Here is a 19,068-nt window from a genome sequence, read left to right as displayed (position 1 = left end):
CCAGTAGAGGATAACAGAAAAAGGTTTTTAATTGAAATGACTATCTTTTTTGCAAAGTTGTATTGTAGTCTTTGTTTCAGCTGAGACAAAAATAAATCTTTTTATCTGCTTCTTATTTAGGGTTTTATGTTAGCTTGATAACATGTAGCACATAATCTCTGTGGCCAATGACACAGACGCATCTCGAGACCTCACCCTGACATGTTTTTGGGTGTATTTTCAGCTCCAATTTTGCCTGCAGATTCACCAAGTTAGTCCTCGTTAGTATAGTGGTGAGTATCCCCGCCTGTCACGCGGGAGACCGGGGTTCGATTCCCCGACGGGGAGAACATTGCAAGTTTTTATCAGGTTCAGAGATTCGTTGCTCAAGGTTATGGAGAATCAAAGTCCGAATCCAATTGTAGCGTGAAAAATATACCACTTGATTTTGAGAGCATAAGAAAGAACCAGAAACACCAATTGCATAGCCTCGTTTTTAGTTTGGGTATCACCCCTTGCTTTTATCTAGCATGGCATGTACTGTTTTTGTGCATTACAATATTTGCATATCATCCTCTTACAATTGGCTCATGCTGTAACACAGGAGACAGCTATGTAGTGGACAAGTCTCTTGTGAGCTAAACCTGATTATGACATCACATCAATGTAGCAAAGCTGAAACTATTGTATGCCTACAGAGTATAGACTGAGAGAGAAGTGTCTTTTCCTATGAATTGCAGGCTAAAATGGACTTGCATCCCCTACTTTCAAAGGGAGTAACTGTATAGTAAGTGAGATAGGTAGACCGATATCATGTAAGCTTCCTGGCCATTACCGACCAGTAGAGGATAACAGAAAAAGGTTTTTAATTGAAATGACTATCTTTTTTGCAAAGTGGTATTGTAGTCTTTGTTTCAGCTGAGACAAAAATAAATCTTTTTATCTGCTTCTTATTTAGGGTTTTATGTTAGCTTGATAACATGTAGCACATAATCTCTGTGGCCAATGACACAGACGCATCTCGAGACCTCACCCTGACATGTTTTTGGGTGTATTTTCAGCTCCAATTTTGCCTGCAGATTCACCAAGTTAGTCCTCGTTAGTATAGTGGTGAGTATCCCCGCCTGTCACGCGGGAGACCGGGTTCGATTCCCCGACGGGGAGAACATTGCAAGTTTTTATCAGGTTCAGAGATTCGTTGCTCAAGGTTATGGAGAATCAAAGTCCGAATCCAATTGTAGCGTGAAAAATATACCACTTGATTTTGAGAGCATAAGAAAGAACCAGAAACACCAATTGCATAGCCTCGTTTTTAGTTTGGGTGTCACCCCTTGCTTTTATCTAGCATGGCATGTACTGTTTTTGTGCATTACAATATTTGCATATCATCCTCTTAAAATTGGCTCACGCTGTAACACAGGAGACAGCTATGTAGTGGACAAGTCTCTTGTGAGCTAAACCAGATTATGACATCACATCAATGAAGCAAAGCTGAAACTATTGTATGCCTACAGAGTATAGACTGAGAGAGAAGTGTCTTTTCCTATGGATTGCAGGCTAAAATGGACTTGCATCCCCTACTTTCAAAGGGAGTAACTGTATAGTAAGTGAGATAGATAGACCGATATCATGTAAGCTTCCTGGCCATGACCGACCAGTAGAGGATAACAGAAAAAGGTTTTTAATTGAAATGACTATCTTTTTTGCAAAGTTGTATTGTAGTCTTTGTTTCAGCTGAGACAAAAATAAATCTTTTTATCTGCTTCTTATTTAGGGTTTTATGTTAGCTTGATAACATGTAGCACATAATCTCTGTGGCCAATGACACAGACGCATCTCGAGACCTCACCCTGACATGTTTTTGGGTGTATTTTCAGCTCCAATTTTGCCTGCAGATTCACCAAGTTAGTCCTCGTTAGTATAGTGGTGAGTATCCCCGCCTGTCACGCGGGAGACCGGGGTTCGATTCCCCGACGGGGAGAACATTGCAAGTTTTTATCAGGTTCAGAGATTCGTTGCTCAAGGTTATGGAGAATCAAAGTCCGAATCCAATTGTAGCGTGAAAAATATACCACTTGATTTTGAGAGCATAAGAAAGAACCAGAAACACCAATTGCATAGCCTCGTTTTTAGTTTGGGTATCACCCCTTGCTTTTATCTAGCATGGCATGTACTGTTTTTGTGCATTACAATATTTGCATATCATCCTCTTACAATTGGCTCATGCTGTAACACAGGAGACAGCTATGTAGTGGACAAGTCTCTTGTGAGCTAAACCTGATTATGACATCACATCAATGTAGCAAAGCTGAAACTATTGTATGCCTACAGAGTATAGACTGAGAGAGAAGTGTCTTTTCCTATGGATTGCAGGCTAAAATGGACTTGCATCCCCTACTTTCAAAGGGAGTAACTGTATAGTAAGTGAGATAGATAGACCAATATCATGTAAGCTTCCTGGCCATGACCGACCAGTAGAGGATAACAGAAAAAGGTTTTTAATTGAAATGACTATCTTTTTTGCAAAGTTGTATTGTAGTCTTTGTTTCAGCTGAGACAAAAATAAATCTTTTTATCTGCTTCTTAGTTAGGGTTTTATGTTAGCTTGATAACATGTAGCACATAATCTCTGTGGCCAATGACACAGACGCATCTCGAGACCTCACCCTGACATGTTTTTGGGTGTATTTTCAGCTCCAATTTTGCCTGCAGATTCACCAAGTTAGTCCTCGTTAGTATAGTGGTGAGTATCCCCGCCTGTCACGCGGGAGACCGGGGTTCGATTCCCCGACGGGGAGAACATTGCAAGTTTTTATCAGGTTCAGAGATTCGTTGCTCAAGGTTATGGAGAATCAAAGTCCGAATCCAATTGTAGCGTGAAAAATATACCACTTGATTTTGAGAGCATAAGAAAGAACCAGAAACACCAATTGCATAGCCTTGTTTTTAGTTTGGGTATCACCCCTTGCTTTTATCTAGCATGGCATGTACTGTTTTTGTGCATTACAATATTTGCATATCATCCTCTTACAATTGGCTCATGCTGTAACACAGGAGACAGCTATGTAGTGGACAAGTCTCTTGTGAGCTAAACCTGATTATGACATCACATCAATGTAGCAAAGCTGAAACTATTGTATGCCTACAGAGTATAGACTGAGAGAGAAGTGTCTTTTCCTATGGATTGCAGGCTAAAATGGACTTGCATCCCCTACTTTCAAAGGGAGTAACTGTATAGTAAGTGAGATAGATAGACCGATATCATGTAAGCTTCCTGGCCATTACCGACCAGTAGAGGATAACAGAAAAAGGTTTTTAATTGAAATGACTATCTTTTTTGCAAAGTGGTATTGTAGTCTTTGTTTCAGCTGAGACAAAAATAAATCTTTTTATCTGCTTCTTATTTAGGGTTTTATGTTAGCTTGATAACATGTAGCACATAATCTCTGTGGCCAATGACACAGACGCATCTCGAGACCTCACCCTGACATGTTTTTGGGTGTATTTTCAGCTCCAATTTTGCCTGCAGATTCACCAAGTTAGTCCTCGTTAGTATAGTGGTGAGTATCCCCGCCTGTCACGCGGGAGACCGGGGTTCGATTCCCCGACGGGGAGAACATTGCAAGTTTTTATCAGGTTCAGAGATTCGTTGCTCAAGGTTATGGAGAATCAAAGTCCGAATCCAATTGTAGCGTGAAAAATATACCACTTGATTTTGAGAGCATAAGAAAGAACCAGAAACACCAATTGCATAGCCTCGTTTTTAGTTTGGGTGCCACCCCTTGCTTTTATCTAGCATGGCATGTACTGTTTTTGTGCATTACAATATTTGCATATCATCCTCTTACAATTGGCTCATGCTGTAACACAGGAGACAGCTATGTAGTGGACAAGTCTCTTGTGAGCTAAACCTGATTATGACATCACATCAATGTAGCAAAGCTGAAACTATTGTATGCCTACAGAGTATAGACTGAGAGAGAAGTGTCTTTTCCTATGAATTGCAGGCTAAAATGGACTTGCATCCCCTACTTTCAAAGGGAGTAACTGTATAGTAAGTGAGATAGATAGACCGATATCATGTAAGCTTCCTGGCCACGACCGACCAGTAGAGGATAACAGAAAAAGGTTTTTAATTGAAATGACTATCTTTTTTGCAAAGTGGTATTGTAGTCTTTGTTTCAGCTGAGACAAAAATAAATCTTTTTATCTGCTTCTTATTTAGGGTTTTATGTTAGCTTGATAACATGTAGCACATAATCTCTGTGGCCAATGACACAGACGCATCTCGAGACCTCACCCTGACATGTTTTTGGATGTATTTTCAGCTCCAATTTTGCCTGGAGATGCACCAAGATAGTCCTCGTTAGTATAGTGGTGAGTATCCCCGCCTGTCACGCGGGAGACCGGGGTTCGATTCCCCGACGGGGAGAACATTGCAAGTTTTTATCAGGTTCAGAGATTCGTTGCTCAAGGTTATGGAGAATCAAAGTCCGAATCCAATTGTAGCGTGAAAAATATACCACTTGATTTTGAGAGCATAAGAAAGAACCAGAAACACCAATTGCATAGCCTCGTTTTTAGTTTGGGTGTCACCCCTTGCTTTTATCTAGCATGGCATGTACTGTTTTTGTGCATTACAATATTTGCATATCATCCTCTTAAAATTGGCTCACGCTGTAACACAGGAGACAGCTATGTAGTGGACAAGTCTCTTGTGAGCTAAACCTGATTATGACATCACATCAATGAAGCAAAGCTGAAACTATTGTATGCCTACAGAGTATAGACTGAGAGAGAAGTGTCTTTTCCTATGAATTGCAGGCTAAAATGGACTTGCATCCCCTACTTTCAAAGGGAGTAACTGTATAGTAAGTGAGATAGATAGACCGATATCATGTAAGCTTCCTGGCCACGACCGACCAGTAGAGGATAACAGAAAAAGGTTTTTAATTGAAATGACTATCTTTTTTGTAAAGTGGTATTGTAGTCTTTGTTTCAGCTGAGACAAAAATAAATCTTTTTATCTGCTTCTTATTTAGGGTTTTATGTTAGCTTGATAACATGTAGCACATAATCTCTGTGGCCAATGACACAGACGCATCTCGAGACCTCACCCTGACATGTTTTTGGATGTATTTTCAGCTCCAATTTTGCCTGGAGATGCACCAAGATAGTCCTCGTTAGTATAGTGGTGAGTATCCCCGCCTGTCACGCGGGAGACCGGGGTTCGATTCCCAGATGGGGAGAACATTGCAAGTTTTTATCAGGTTCAGAGATTCGTTGCTCAAGGTTATGGAGAATCAAAGTCCGAATCCAATTGTAGCGTGAAAAATATACCACTTGATTTTGAGAGCATAAGAAAGAACCAGAAACACCAATTGCATAGCCTCGTTTTTAGTTTGGGTATCACCCCTTGCTTTTATCTAGCATGGCATGTACTGTTTTTGTGCATTACAATATTTGCATATCATCCTCTTACAATTGGCTCATGCTGTAACACAGGAGACAGCTATGTAGTGGACAAGTCTCTTGTGAGCTAAACCTGATTATGACATCACATCAATGTAGCAAAGCTGAAACTATTGTATGCCTACAGAGTATAGACTGAGAGAGAAGTGTCTTTTCCTATGAATTGCAGGCTAAAATGGACTTGCATCCCCTACTTTCAAAGGGAGTAACTGTATAGTAAGTGAGATAGGTAGACCGATATCATGTAAGCTTCCTTGCCATTACCGACCAGTAGAGGATAACAGAAAAAGGTTTTTAATTGAAATGACTATCTTTTTTGCAAAGTGGTATTGTAGTCTTTGTTTCAGCTGAGACAAAAATAAATCTTTTTATCTGCTTCTTATTTAGGGTTTTATGTTAGCTTGATAACATGTAGCACATAATCTCTGTGGCCAATGACACAGACGCATCTCGAGACCTCACCCTGACATGTTTTTGGGTGTATTTTCAGCTCCAATTTTGCCTGCAGATTCACCAAGTTAGTCCTCGTTAGTATAGTGGTGAGTATCCCTGCCTGTCACGCGGGAGACCGGGGTTCGATTCCCCGACGGGGAGAACATTGCAAGTTTTTATCAGGTTCAGAGATTCGTTGCTCAAGGTTATGGAGAATCAAAGTCCGAATCCAATTGTAGCGTGAAAAATATACCACTTGATTTTGAGAGCATAAGAAAGAACCAGAAACACCAATTGCATAGCCTCGTTTTTAGTTTGGGTGTCACCCCTTGCTTTTATCTAGCATGGCATGTACTGTTTTTGTGCATTACAATATTTGCATATCATCCTCTTAAAATTGGCTCACGCTGTAACACAGGAGACAGCTATGTAGTGGACAAGTCTCTTGTGAGCTAAACCAGATTATGACATCACATCAATGAAGCAAAGCTGAAACTATTGTATGCCTACAGAGTATAGACTGAGAGAGAAGTGTCTTTTCCTATGGATTGCAGGCTAAAATGGACTTGCATCCCCTACTTTCAAAGGGAGTAACTGTATAGTAAGTGAGATAGATAGACCGATATCATGTAAGCTTCCTTGCCATTACCGACCAGTAGAGGATAACAGAAAAAGGTTTTTAATTGAAATGACTATCTTTTTTGCAAAGTGGTATTGTAGTCTTTGTTTCAGCTGAGACAAAAATAAATCTTTTTATCTGCTTCTTATTTAGGGTTTTATGTTAGCTTGATAACATGTAGCACATAATCTCTGTGGCCAATGACACAGACGCATCTCGAGACCTCACCCTGACATGTTTTTGGGTGTATTTTCAGCTCCAATTTTGCCTGCAGATTCACCAAGTTAGTCCTCGTTAGTATAGTGGTGAGTATCCCCGCCTGTCACGCGGGAGACCGGGGTTCGATTCCCCGACGGGGAGAACATTGCAAGTTTTTATCAGGTTCAGAGATTCGTTGCTCAAGGTTATGGAGAATCAAAGTCCGAATCCAATTGTAGCGTGAAAAATATACCACTTGATTTTGAGAGCATAAGAAAGAACCAGAAACACCAATTGCATAGCCTCGTTTTTAGTTTGGGTGTCACCCCTTGCTTTTATCTAGCATGGCATGTACTGTTTTTGTGCATTACAATATTTGCATATCATCCTCTTACAATTGGCTCATGCTGTAACACAGGAGACAGCTATGTAGTGGACAAGTCTCTTGTGAGCTAAACCTGATTATGACATCACATCAATGTAGCAAAGCTGAAACTATTGTATGCCTACAGAGTATAGACTGAGAGAGAAGTGTCTTTTCCTATGAATTGCAGGCTAAAATGGACTTGCATCCCCTACTTTCAAAGGGAGTAACTGTATAGTAAGTGAGATAGATAGACCGATATCATGTAAGCTTCCTGGCCACGACCGACCAGTAGAGGATAACAGAAAAAGGTTTTTAATTGAAATGACTATCTTTTTTGCAAAGTGGTATTGTAGTCTTTGTTTCAGCTGAGACAAAAATAAATCTTTTTATCTGCTTCTTATTTAGGGTTTTATGTTAGCTTGATAACATGTAGCACATAATCTCTGTGGCCAATGACACAGACGCATCTCGAGACCTCACCCTGACATGTTTTTGGATGTATTTTCAGCTCCAATTTTGCCTGGAGATGCACCAAGATAGTCCTCGTTAGTATAGTGGTGAGTATCCCCGCCTGTCACGCGGGAGACCGGGGTTCGATTCCCCGACGGGGAGAACATTGCAAGTTTTTATCAGGTTCAGAGATTCGTTGCTCAAGGTTATGGAGAATCAAAGTCCGAATCCAATTGTAGCGTGAAAAATATACCACTTGATTTTGAGAGCATAAGAAAGAACCAGAAACACCAATTGCATAGCCTCGTTTTTAGTTTGGGTGTCACCCCTTGCTTTTATCTAGCATGGCATGTACTGTTTTTGTGCATTACAATATTTGCATATCATCCTCTTAAAATTGGCTCACGCTGTAACACAGGAGACAGCTATGTAGTGGCAGAGCCGGCCCTAACCAATATGATGCCCTAGGCAAGATTTTTGCTGGTGCCCCCTAGCACCACCGCTGGTTCTGCCTCTGACTTGCACCTCTTTCCCAGCACCATCACCCCTCACCCATAGCAGTCCTTGTACCCCCTATATTTTAAATAGGAACAGTTCGTACATTTGACGCACAGCCCAAAAAGGGGCATCTTCTTGATGGGAAGGGGCATGGCCACACAATAGTAACCCCAATTCCAATTACTCCACACAGTACTGCAACTTTATTCACATTTTATCTTGCGATAGTGTCCATAATTCATATTACATCCCACAGTAGTATCACTTTACCTTATAAACGTTACTCCTCACAGTAGAGCCCATTATTCACATTACATCACACTGAATTACTCCTTATTCATATTACACCACACCTTATTGCTCTTTATTCACATTAGACAACACAGTAGTGCCCTTTCTATATGCAACGCCACATAGTAAAGCACCTTATACACATAATGCCACACATTAGTAATGCATTTATACAATTCCACACAATAATGCCCCTTACACATATGAGACACATTAATGTCCTTATAAACATAATGCACCTTACACATTATGAAACCTTTATTAATGCCCTTTTACACATAATGTCCCTTACACATATGCTGCACATTATTAATGCCCTTATACACATAATGACACACATAGTGCCCCCTACACATTTGCTGCACATTATTAGTGCCCTATACACATAATGACACACATACAGTAGTACCCTGTTACACATATGCCGCACATTATTAATGCCCTTATACACATAATGACACACATAGTGCCCCCTACACATTTGCTGCACATTATTAGTGCCCCTATACACATAATGACACACATACAGTAGTACCCTGTTACACATATGCCGCACATTATTAATGCCCTTATACACATAATGACACACATAGTGGCCATTTACACATATGTTGCACATTATTAATGCATTTTTACTAACATTAATAATGCTCCTTACACATATTCTGAACACTACTGCACAACCAACCCACTCACATGCACACAGCACTCACACTGCCACTAACACTGTGACCTCTGCCTCTGCTTGGATACAGATGTGTCCTCACAAATCTTGCCTCAATGCTAATGTCGGGCACCTTTTTTTAATGAAAATGCATCTTATTTGCATTGCTATGTGTCTAGGATGCACAAGCAGCTTCTGCTGATTAAACTGATATGCAGTATGCCTATATACTGTGTGAGACTGTGGCTGTATGTGCATATGAAATGCTACACACAGAATATAGGCATGCCGCATATCATTTTAATCAGCAGAAGCTGATGATGCCCCTAGGTATATCAAATGCCCTAGGCAATTGCCTAGTTTGCCTATGCTTATGGCCGGCTCTGTGTAGTGGACAAGTCTCTTGTGAGCTAAACCTGATTATGACATCACATCAATGAAGCAAAGCTGAAACTATTGTATGCCTACAGAGTATAGACTGAGAGAGAAGTGTCTTTTCCTATGGATTGCAGGCTAAAATGGACTTGCATCCCCTACTTTCAAAGGGAGTAACTGTATAGTAAGTGAGATAGATAGACCGATATCATGTAAGCTTCCTGGCCATTACCGACCAGTAGAGGATAACAGAAAAAGGTTTTTAATTGAAATGACTATCTTTTTTGCAAAGTGGTATTGTAGTCTTTGTTTCAGCTGAGACAAAAATAAATCTTTTTATCTGCTTCTTATTTAGGGTTTTATGTTAGCTTGATAACATGTAGCACATAATCTCTGTGGCCAATGACACAGACGCATCTCGAGACCTCACCCTGACATGTTTTTGGGTGTATTTTCAGCTCCAATTTTGCCTGCAGATTCACCAAGTTAGTCCTCGTTAGTATAGTGGTGAGTATCCCCGCCTGTCACGCGGGAGACCGGGTTCGATTCCCCGACGGGGAGAACATTGCAAGTTTTTCTCAGGTTCAGAGATTCGTTGCTCAAGGTTATGGAGAATCAAAGTCCGAATCCAATTGTAGCGTGAAAAATATACCACTTGATTTTGAGAGCATAAGAAAGAACCAGAAACACCAATTGCATAGCCTCGTTTTTAGTTTGGGTGTCACCCCTTGCTTTTATCTAGCATGGCATGTACTGTTTTTGTGCATTACAATATTTGCATATCATCCTCTTAAAATTGGCTCACGCTGTAACACAGGAGACAGCTATGTAGTGGACAAGTCTCTTGTGAGCTAAACCTGATTATGACATCACATCAATGTAGCAAAGCTGAAACTATTGTATGCCTACAGAGTATAGACTGAGAGAGAAGTGTCTTTTCCTATGAATTGCAGGCTAAAATGGACTTGCATCCCCTACTTTCAAAGGGAGTAACTGTATAGTAAGTGAGATAGGTAGACCGATATCATGTAAGCTTCCTGGCCATTACCGACCAGTAGAGGATAACAGAAAAAGGTTTTTAATTGAAATGACTATCTTTTTTGCAAAGTGGTATTGTAGTCTTTGTTTCAGCTGAGACAAAAATAAATCTTTTTATCTGCTTCTTATTTAGGGTTTTATGTTAGCTTGATAACATGTAGCACATAATCTCTGTGGCCAATGACACAGACGCATCTCGAGACCTCACCCTGACATGTTTTTGGGTGTATTTTCAGCTCCAATTTTGCCTGCAGATTCACCAAGTTAGTCCTCGTTAGTATAGTGGTGAGTATCCCCGCCTGTCACGCGGGAGACCGGGTTCGATTCCCCGACGGGGAGAACATTGCAAGTTTTTATCAGGTTCAGAGATTCGTTGCTCAAGGTTATGGAGAATCAAAGTCCGAATCCAATTGTAGCGTGAAAAATATACCACTTGATTTTGAGAGCATAAGAAAGAACCAGAAACACCAATTGCATAGCCTCGTTTTTAGTTTGGGTGTCACCCCTTGCTTTTATCTAGCATGGCATGTACTGTTTTTGTGCATTACAATATTTGCATATCATCCTCTTAAAATTGGCTCACGCTGTAACACAGGAGACAGCTATGTAGTGGACAAGTCTCTTGTGAGCTAAACCAGATTATGACATCACATCAATGAAGCAAAGCTGAAACTATTGTATGCCTACAGAGTATAGACTGAGAGAGAAGTGTCTTTTCCTATGGATTGCAGGCTAAAATGGACTTGCATCCCCTACTTTCAAAGGGAGTAACTGTATAGTAAGTGAGATAGATAGACCGATATCATGTAAGCTTCCTGGCCATTACCGACCAGTAGAGGATAACAGAAAAAGGTTTTTAATTGAAATGACTATCTTTTTTGCAAAGTGGTATTGTAGTCTTTGTTTCAGCTGAGACAAAAATAAATCTTTTTATCTGCTTCTTATTTAGGGTTTTATGTTAGCTTGATAACATGTAGCACATAATCTCTGTGGCCAATGACACAGACGCATCTCGAGACCTCACCCTGACATGTTTTTGGGTGTATTTTCAGCTCCAATTTTGCCTGCAGATTCACCAAGTTAGTCCTCGTTAGTATAGTGGTGAGTATCCCCGCCTGTCACGCGGGAGACCGGGGTTCGATTCCCCGACGGGGAGAACATTGCAAGTTTTTATCAGGTTCAGAGATTCGTTGCTCAAGGTTATGGAGAATCAAAGTCCGAATCCAATTGTAGCGTGAAAAATATACCACTTGATTTTGAGAGCATAAGAAAGAACCAGAAACACCAATTGCATAGCCTCGTTTTTAGTTTGGGTGTCACCCCTTGCTTTTATCTAGCATGGCATGTACTGTTTTTGTGCATTACAATATTTGCATATCATCCTCTTACAATTGGCTCATGCTGTAACACAGGAGACAGCTATGTAGTGGACAAGTCTCTTGTGAGCTAAACCTGATTATGACATCACATCAATGTAGCAAAGCTGAAACTATTGTATGCCTACAGAGTATAGACTGAGAGAGAAGTGTCTTTTCCTATGAATTGCAGGCTAAAATGGACTTGCATCCCCTACTTTCAAAGGGAGTAACTGTATAGTAAGTGAGATAGATAGACCGATATCATGTAAGCTTCCTGGCCACGACCGACCAGTAGAGGATAACAGAAAAAGGTTTTTAATTGAAATGACTATCTTTTTTGCAAAGTGGTATTGTAGTCTTTGTTTCAGCTGAGACAAAAATAAATCTTTTTATCTGCTTCTTATTTAGGGTTTTATGTTAGCTTGATAACATGTAGCACATAATCTCTGTGGCCAATGACACAGACGCATCTCGAGACCTCACCCTGACATGTTTTTGGATGTATTTTCAGCTCCAATTTTGCCTGGAGATGCACCAAGATAGTCCTCGTTAGTATAGTGGTGAGTATCCCCGCCTGTCACGCGGGAGACCGGGGTTCGATTCCCCGACGGGGAGAACATTGCAAGTTTTTATCAGGTTCAGAGATTCGTTGCTCAAGGTTATGGAGAATCAAAGTCCGAATCCAATTGTAGCGTGAAAAATATACCACTTGATTTTGAGAGCATAAGAAAGAACCAGAAACACCAATTGCATAGCCTCGTTTTTAGTTTGGGTGTCACCCCTTGCTTTTATCTAGCATGGCATGTACTGTTTTTGTGCATTACAATATTTGCATATCATCCTCTTAAAATTGGCTCACGCTGTAACACAGGAGACAGCTATGTAGTGGACAAGTCTCTTGTGAGCTAAACCTGATTATGACATCACATCAATGAAGCAAAGCTGAAACTATTGTATGCCTACAGAGTATAGACTGAGAGAGAAGTGTCTTTTCCTATGAATTGCAGGCTAAAATGGACTTGCATCCCCTACTTTCAAAGGGAGTAACTGTATAGTAAGTGAGATAGATAGACCGATATCATGTAAGCTTCCTGGCCACGACCGACCAGTAGAGGATAACAGAAAAAGGTTTTTAATTGAAATGACTATCTTTTTTGCAAAGTGGTATTGTAGTCTTTGTTTCAGCTGAGACAAAAATAAATCTTTTTATCTGCTTCTTATTTAGGGTTTTATGTTAGCTTGATAACATGTAGCACATAATCTCTGTGGCCAATGACACAGACGCATCTCGAGACCTCACCCTGACATGTTTTTGGATGTATTTTCAGCTCCAATTTTGCCTGGAGATGCACCAAGATAGTCCTCGTTAGTATAGTGGTGAGTATCCCCGCCTGTCACGCGGGAGACCGGGGTTCGATTCCCAGATGGGGAGAACATTGCAAGTTTTTATCAGGTTCAGAGATTCGTTGCTCAAGGTTATGGAGAATCAAAGTCCGAATCCAATTGTAGCGTGAAAAATATACCACTTGATTTTGAGAGCATAAGAAAGAACCAGAAACACCAATTGCATAGCCTCGTTTTTAGTTTGGGTATCACCCCTTGCTTTTATCTAGCATGGCATGTACTGTTTTTGTGCATTACAATATTTGCATATCATCCTCTTACAATTGGCTCATGCTGTAACACAGGAGACAGCTATGTAGTGGACAAGTCTCTTGTGAGCTAAACCTGATTATGACATCACATCAATGTAGCAAAGCTGAAACTATTGTATGCCTACAGAGTATAGACTGAGAGAGAAGTGTCTTTTCCTATGAATTGCTGGCTAAAATGGACTTGCATCCCCTACTTTCAAAGGGAGTAACTGTATAGTAAGTGAGATAGGTAGACCGATATCATGTAAGCTTCCTGGCCATTACCGACCAGTAGAGGATAACAGAAAAAGGTTTTTAATTGAAATGACTATCTTTTTTGCAAAGTGGTATTGTAGTCTTTGTTTCAGCTGAGACAAAAATAAATCTTTTTATCTGCTTCTTATTTAGGGTTTTATGTTAGCTTGATAACATGTAGCACATAATCTCTGTGGCCAATGACACAGACGCATCTCGAGACCTCACCCTGACATGTTTTTGGGTGTATTTTCAGCTCCAATTTTGCCTGCAGATTCACCAAGTTAGTCCTCGTTAGTATAGTGGTGAGTATCCCCGCCTGTCACGCGGGAGACCGGGGTTCGATTCCCCGACAGGGAGAACATTGCAAGTTTTTATCAGGTTCAGAGATTCGTTGCTCAAGGTTATGGAGAATCAAAGTCCGAATCCAATTGTAGCGTGAAAAATATACCACTTGATTTTGAGAGCATAAGAAAGAACCAGAAACACCAATTGCATAGCCTCGTTTTTAGTTTGGGTGTCACCCCTTGCTTTTATCTAGCATGGCATGTACTGTTTTTGTGCATTACAATATTTGCATATCATCCTCTTAAAATTGGCTCACGCTGTAACACTGGAGACAGCTATGTAGTGGACAAGTCTCTTGTGAGCTAAACCTGATTATGACATCACATCAATGAAGCAAAGCTGAAACTATTGTATGCCTACAGAGTATAGACTGAGAGAGAAGTGTCTTTTCCTATGGATTGCAGGCTAAAATGGACTTGCATCCCCTACTTTCAAAGGGAGTAACTGTATAGTAAGTGAGATAGATAGACCGATATCATGTAAGCTTCCTGGCCATTACCGACCAGAAGAGGATAACAGAAAAAGGTTTTTAATTGAAATGACTATCTTTTTTGCAAAGTGGTATTGTAGTCTTTGTTTCAGCTGAGACAAAAATAAATCTTTTTATCTGCTTCTTATTTAGGGTTTTATGTTAGCTTGATAACATGTAGCACATAATCTCTGTGGCCAATGACACAGACGCATCTCGAGACCTCACCCTGACATGTTTTTGGGTGTATTTTCAGCTCCAATTTTGCCTGCAGATTCACCAAGTTAGTCCTCGTTAGTATAGTGGTGAGTATCCCCGCCTGTCACGTGGGAGACCGGGGTTCGATTCCCCGACGGGGAGAACATTGCAAGTTTTTATCAGGTTCAGAGATTCGTTGCTCAAGGTTATGGAGAATCAAAGTCCGAATCCAATTGTAGCGTGAAAAATATACCACTTGATTTTGAGAGCATAAGAAAGAACCAGAAACACCAATTGCATAGCCTCGTTTTTAGTTTGGGTGTCACCCCTTGCTTTTATCTAGCATGGCATGTACTGTTTTTGTGCATTACAATATTTGCATATCATCCTCTTAAAATTGGCTCACGCTGTAACACAGGAGACAGCTATGTAGTGGACAAGTCTCTTGTGAGCTAAACCTGATTATGACATCACATCAATGAAGCAAAGCTGATACTATTGTATGCCTACAGAGTGTAGACTGAGAGAGAAGTGTCTTTTCCTAAGGATTGCAGGCTAAAATGGACTTGCATCCCCTACTTTCAAAGGGAGTAACTGTATAGTAAGTGAGATAGATAGACCGATATCATGTAAGCTTCCTGGCCATTACCGACCAGTAGAGGATAACAGAAAAAGGTTTTTAATTGAAATAACTATCTTTTTTGCAAAGTTGTATTGTAGTCTTTGTTTCAACTGAGACAAAAATAAATCTTTTTATCTGCTTCTTATTTAGGGTTTTATGTTAGCTTGATAACATGTAGCACATAATCTCTGTGGCCAATGACACAGACGCATCTCGAGACCTCACCCTGACATGTTTTTGGGTGTATTTTCAGCTCCAATTTTGCCTGCAGATTCACCAAGTTAGTCCTCGTTAGTATAGTGGTGAGTATCCCTGCCTGTCACGCGGGAGACCGGGGTTCGATTCCCCGACGGGGAGAACATTGCAAGTTTTTATCAGGTTCAGAGATTCGTTGCTCAAGGTTATGGAGAATCAAAGTCCGAATCCAATTGTAGCGTGTAAAATATACTACTTGATTTTTAGAGCATAAGAAAGAACCAGAAACACCAATTGCATAGCCTCGTTTTTAGTTTGGGTGTCACCCCTTGCTTTTATCTAGCATGGCATGTACTGTTTTTGTGCATTACAATATTTGCATATCATCCTCTTAAAATTGGCTCACGCTGTAACACAGGAGACAGCTATGTAGTGGACAAGTCTCTTGTGAGCTAAACCTGATTATGACATCACATCAATGAAGCAGAGCTGATACTATTGTATGCCTACAGAGTATAGACTGAGAGAGAAGTGTCTTTTCCTATGAATTGCAGGCTAAAATGGACTTGCATCCCCTACTTTCAAAGGGAGTAACTGTATAGTAAGTGAGATAGGTAGACCGATATCATGTAAGCTTCCTGGCCATTACCGACCAGTAGAGGATAACAGAAAAAGGTTTTTAATTGAAATGACTATCTTTTTTGCAAAGTGGTATTGTAGTCTTTGTTTCAGCTGAGACAAAAATAAATCTTTTTATCTGCTTCTTATTTAGGGTTTTATGTTAGCTTGATAACATGTAGCACATAATCTCTGTGGCCAATGACACAGACGCATCTCGAGACCTCACCCTGACATGTTTTTGGGTGTATTTTCAGCTCCAATTTTGCCTGCAGATTCACCAAGTTAGTCCTCGTTAGTATAGTGGTGAGTATCCCCGCCTGTCACGCGGGAGACCGGGGTTCGATTCCCCGACGGGGAGAACATTGCAAGTTTTTATCAGGTTCAGAGATTCGTTGCTCAAGGTTATGGAGAATCAAAGTCCGAATCCAATTGTAGCGTGAAAAATATACCACTTGATTTTGAGAGCATAAGAAAGAACCAGAAACACCAATTGCATAGCCTCGTTTTTAGTTTGGGTGTCACCCCTTGCTTTTATCTAGCATGGCATGTACTGTTTTTGTGCATTACAATATTTGCATATCATCCTCTTAAAATTGGCTCACGCTGTAACACAGGAGACAGCTATGTAGTGGACAAGTCTCTTGTGAGCTAAACCTGATTATGACATCACATCAATGAAGCAAAGCTGAAACTATTGTATGCCTACAGAGTATAGACTGAGAGAGAAGTGTCTTTTCCTATGGATTGCAGGCTAAAATGGACTTGCATCCCCTACTTTCAAAGGGAGTAACTGTATAGTAAGTGAGATAGATAGACCGATATCATGTAAGCTTCCTGGCCATTACCGACCAGTAGAGGATAACAGAAAAAGGTTTTTAATTGAAATGACTATCTTTTTTGCAAAGTGGTATTGTAGTCTTTGTTTCAGCTGAGACAAAAATAAATCTTTTTATCTGCTTCTTATTTAGGGTTTTATGTTAGCTTGATAACATGTAGCACATAATCTCTGTGGCCAATGACACAGACGCATCTCGAGACCTCACCCTGACATGTTTTTGGGTGTATTTTCAGCTCCAATTTTGCCTGCAGATTCACCAAGTTAGTCCTCGTTAGTATAGTGGTGAGTATCCCCGCCTGTCACGCGGGAGACCGGGGTTCGATTCCCCGACGGGGAGAACATTGCAAGTTTTTATCAGGTTCAGAGATTCGTTGCTCAAGGTTATGGAGAATCAAAGTCCGAATCCAATTGTAGCGTGAAAAATATACCACTTGATTTTGAGAGCATAAGAAAGAACCAGAAACACCAATTGCATAGCCTCGTTTTTAGTTTGGGTGTCACCCCTTGCTTTTATCTAGCATGGCATGTACTGTTTTTGTGCATTACAATATTTGCATATCATCCTCTTAAAATTGGCTCACGCTGTAACACAGGAGACAGCTATGTAGTGGACAAGTCTCTTGTGAGCTAAACCTGATTATGACATCACATCAATGAAGCAAAGCTGATACTATTGTATGCCTACAGAGTATAGACTGAGAGAGAAGTGTCTTTTCCTATGGATTGCAGGCTAAAATGGACTTGCATCCCCTACTTTCAAAGGGAGTAACTGTATAGTAAGTGAGATAGATAGACCAATATCATGTAAGCTTCCTGGCCATGACCGACCAGTAGAGGATAACAGAAAAAGGTTTTTAATTGAAATGACTATCTTTTTTGCAAAGTTGTATTGTAGTCTTTGTTTCAGCTGAGACAAAAATAAATCTTTTTATCTGCTTCTTATTTAGGGTTTTATGTTAGCTTGATAACATGTAGCACATAATCTCTGTGGCCAATGACACAGACGCATCTCGAGACCTCACCCTGACATGTTTTTGGGTGTATTTTCAGCTCCAATTTTGCCTGCAGATTCACCAAGTTAGTCCTTGTTAGTATAGTGGTGAGTATCCCCGCCTGTCACGCGGGAGACCGGGGTTCGATTCCCCGACGGGGAGAACATTGCAAGTTTTTATCAGGTTCAGAGATTCGTTGCTCAAGGTTATGGAGAATCAAAGTCCGAATCCAATTGTAGCGTGAAAAATATACCACTTGATTTTGAGAGCATAAGAAAGAACCAGAAACACCAATTGCATAGCCTCGTTTTTAGTTTGGGTGTCACCCCTTGCTTTTATCTAGCATGGCATGTACTGTTTTTGTGCATTACAATATTTGCATATCATCCTCTTAAAATTGGCTCACGCTGTAACACAGGAGACAGCTATGTAGTGGACAAGTCTCTTGTGAGCTAAACCTGATTATGACATCACATCAATGAAGCAAAGCTGAAACTATTGTATGCCTACAGAGTATAGACTGAGAGAGAAGTGTCTTTTCCTATGGATTGCAGGCTAAAATGGACTTGCATCCCCTACTTTCAAAGGGAGTAACTGTATAGTAAGTGAGATAGATAGACCAATATCATGTAAGCTTCCTGGCCATGACCGACCAGTAGAGGATAACAGAAAAAGGTTTTTAATTGAAATGACTATCTTTTTTGCAAAGTTGTATTGTAGTCTTTGTTTCAGCTGAGACAAAAATAAATCTTTTTATCTGCTTCTTATTTAGGGTTTTATGTTAGCTTGATAACATGTAGCACATAATCTCTGTGGCCAATGACACAGACGCATCTCGAGACCTCACCCTGACATGTTTTTGGGTGTATTTTCAGCTCCAATTTTGCCTGCAGATTCACCAAGTTAGTCCTCGTTAGTATAGTGGTGAGTATCCCCGCCTGTCACGCGGGAGACCGGTGTTCGATTCCCCGACGGGGAGAACATTGCAAGTTTTTATCAGGTTCAGAGATTCGTTGCTCAAGGTTATGGAGAATCAAAGTCCGAATCCAATTGTAGCGTGAAAAATATACCACTTGATTTTGAGAGCATAAGAAAGAACCAGAAACACCAATTGCATAGCCTCGTTTTTAGTTTGGGTATCACCCCTTGCTTTTA

At 40.4% G+C, this 19,068-nt stretch overlaps 19 non-coding genes across 19 annotated transcripts; all 19 read left to right on the top strand.

The window, feature by feature from the left end:
* Positions 1-255: 255 nt before the first annotated feature.
* TRNAD-GUC (transfer RNA aspartic acid (anticodon GUC)) lies at positions 256-327 on the top strand. The gene has a single exon. It is a non-coding gene; the product is annotated as a tRNA-Asp (tRNA).
* A 1,561-nt stretch (positions 328-1,888) lies between these two features.
* On the top strand, positions 1,889-1,960 carry TRNAD-GUC (transfer RNA aspartic acid (anticodon GUC)). Its single transcript has one exon. It is a non-coding gene; the product is annotated as a tRNA-Asp (tRNA).
* Positions 1,961-2,705: 745 nt separating this feature from the next.
* Positions 2,706-2,777, top strand: TRNAD-GUC (transfer RNA aspartic acid (anticodon GUC)). The gene has a single exon. It is a non-coding gene; the product is annotated as a tRNA-Asp (tRNA).
* A 745-nt stretch (positions 2,778-3,522) lies between these two features.
* Positions 3,523-3,594, top strand: TRNAD-GUC (transfer RNA aspartic acid (anticodon GUC)). Its single transcript has one exon. It is a non-coding gene; the product is annotated as a tRNA-Asp (tRNA).
* A 745-nt stretch (positions 3,595-4,339) lies between these two features.
* TRNAD-GUC (transfer RNA aspartic acid (anticodon GUC)) lies at positions 4,340-4,411 on the top strand. Its single transcript has one exon. It is a non-coding gene; the product is annotated as a tRNA-Asp (tRNA).
* Positions 4,412-5,156: 745 nt separating this feature from the next.
* TRNAD-GUC (transfer RNA aspartic acid (anticodon GUC)) lies at positions 5,157-5,228 on the top strand. Its single transcript has one exon. It is a non-coding gene; the product is annotated as a tRNA-Asp (tRNA).
* A 745-nt stretch (positions 5,229-5,973) lies between these two features.
* On the top strand, positions 5,974-6,045 carry TRNAD-GUC (transfer RNA aspartic acid (anticodon GUC)). Its single transcript has one exon. It is a non-coding gene; the product is annotated as a tRNA-Asp (tRNA).
* A 745-nt stretch (positions 6,046-6,790) lies between these two features.
* TRNAD-GUC (transfer RNA aspartic acid (anticodon GUC)) lies at positions 6,791-6,862 on the top strand. The gene has a single exon. It is a non-coding gene; the product is annotated as a tRNA-Asp (tRNA).
* A 745-nt stretch (positions 6,863-7,607) lies between these two features.
* On the top strand, positions 7,608-7,679 carry TRNAD-GUC (transfer RNA aspartic acid (anticodon GUC)). The gene has a single exon. It is a non-coding gene; the product is annotated as a tRNA-Asp (tRNA).
* Positions 7,680-11,467: 3,788 nt separating this feature from the next.
* Positions 11,468-11,539, top strand: TRNAD-GUC (transfer RNA aspartic acid (anticodon GUC)). Its single transcript has one exon. It is a non-coding gene; the product is annotated as a tRNA-Asp (tRNA).
* A 745-nt stretch (positions 11,540-12,284) lies between these two features.
* Positions 12,285-12,356, top strand: TRNAD-GUC (transfer RNA aspartic acid (anticodon GUC)). The gene has a single exon. It is a non-coding gene; the product is annotated as a tRNA-Asp (tRNA).
* A 745-nt stretch (positions 12,357-13,101) lies between these two features.
* On the top strand, positions 13,102-13,173 carry TRNAD-GUC (transfer RNA aspartic acid (anticodon GUC)). Its single transcript has one exon. It is a non-coding gene; the product is annotated as a tRNA-Asp (tRNA).
* Positions 13,174-13,918: 745 nt separating this feature from the next.
* On the top strand, positions 13,919-13,990 carry TRNAD-GUC (transfer RNA aspartic acid (anticodon GUC)). The gene has a single exon. It is a non-coding gene; the product is annotated as a tRNA-Asp (tRNA).
* Positions 13,991-14,735: 745 nt separating this feature from the next.
* Positions 14,736-14,807, top strand: TRNAD-GUC (transfer RNA aspartic acid (anticodon GUC)). The gene has a single exon. It is a non-coding gene; the product is annotated as a tRNA-Asp (tRNA).
* Positions 14,808-15,552: 745 nt separating this feature from the next.
* Positions 15,553-15,624, top strand: TRNAD-GUC (transfer RNA aspartic acid (anticodon GUC)). Its single transcript has one exon. It is a non-coding gene; the product is annotated as a tRNA-Asp (tRNA).
* Positions 15,625-16,369: 745 nt separating this feature from the next.
* Positions 16,370-16,441, top strand: TRNAD-GUC (transfer RNA aspartic acid (anticodon GUC)). The gene has a single exon. It is a non-coding gene; the product is annotated as a tRNA-Asp (tRNA).
* A 745-nt stretch (positions 16,442-17,186) lies between these two features.
* TRNAD-GUC (transfer RNA aspartic acid (anticodon GUC)) lies at positions 17,187-17,258 on the top strand. Its single transcript has one exon. It is a non-coding gene; the product is annotated as a tRNA-Asp (tRNA).
* Positions 17,259-18,003: 745 nt separating this feature from the next.
* On the top strand, positions 18,004-18,075 carry TRNAD-GUC (transfer RNA aspartic acid (anticodon GUC)). The gene has a single exon. It is a non-coding gene; the product is annotated as a tRNA-Asp (tRNA).
* Positions 18,076-18,820: 745 nt separating this feature from the next.
* Positions 18,821-18,892, top strand: TRNAD-GUC (transfer RNA aspartic acid (anticodon GUC)). Its single transcript has one exon. It is a non-coding gene; the product is annotated as a tRNA-Asp (tRNA).
* The last annotated feature ends 176 nt before the right edge of the window (positions 18,893-19,068 follow it).

This window comes from Pseudophryne corroboree, chromosome 11, assembly GCF_028390025.1.
Source record: "Pseudophryne corroboree isolate aPseCor3 chromosome 11, aPseCor3.hap2, whole genome shotgun sequence".
NCBI classification, from domain to species: Eukaryota; Metazoa; Chordata; class Amphibia; order Anura; family Myobatrachidae; genus Pseudophryne; species Pseudophryne corroboree.
This window is presented reverse-complemented; position numbering and strand designations above follow the sequence as displayed.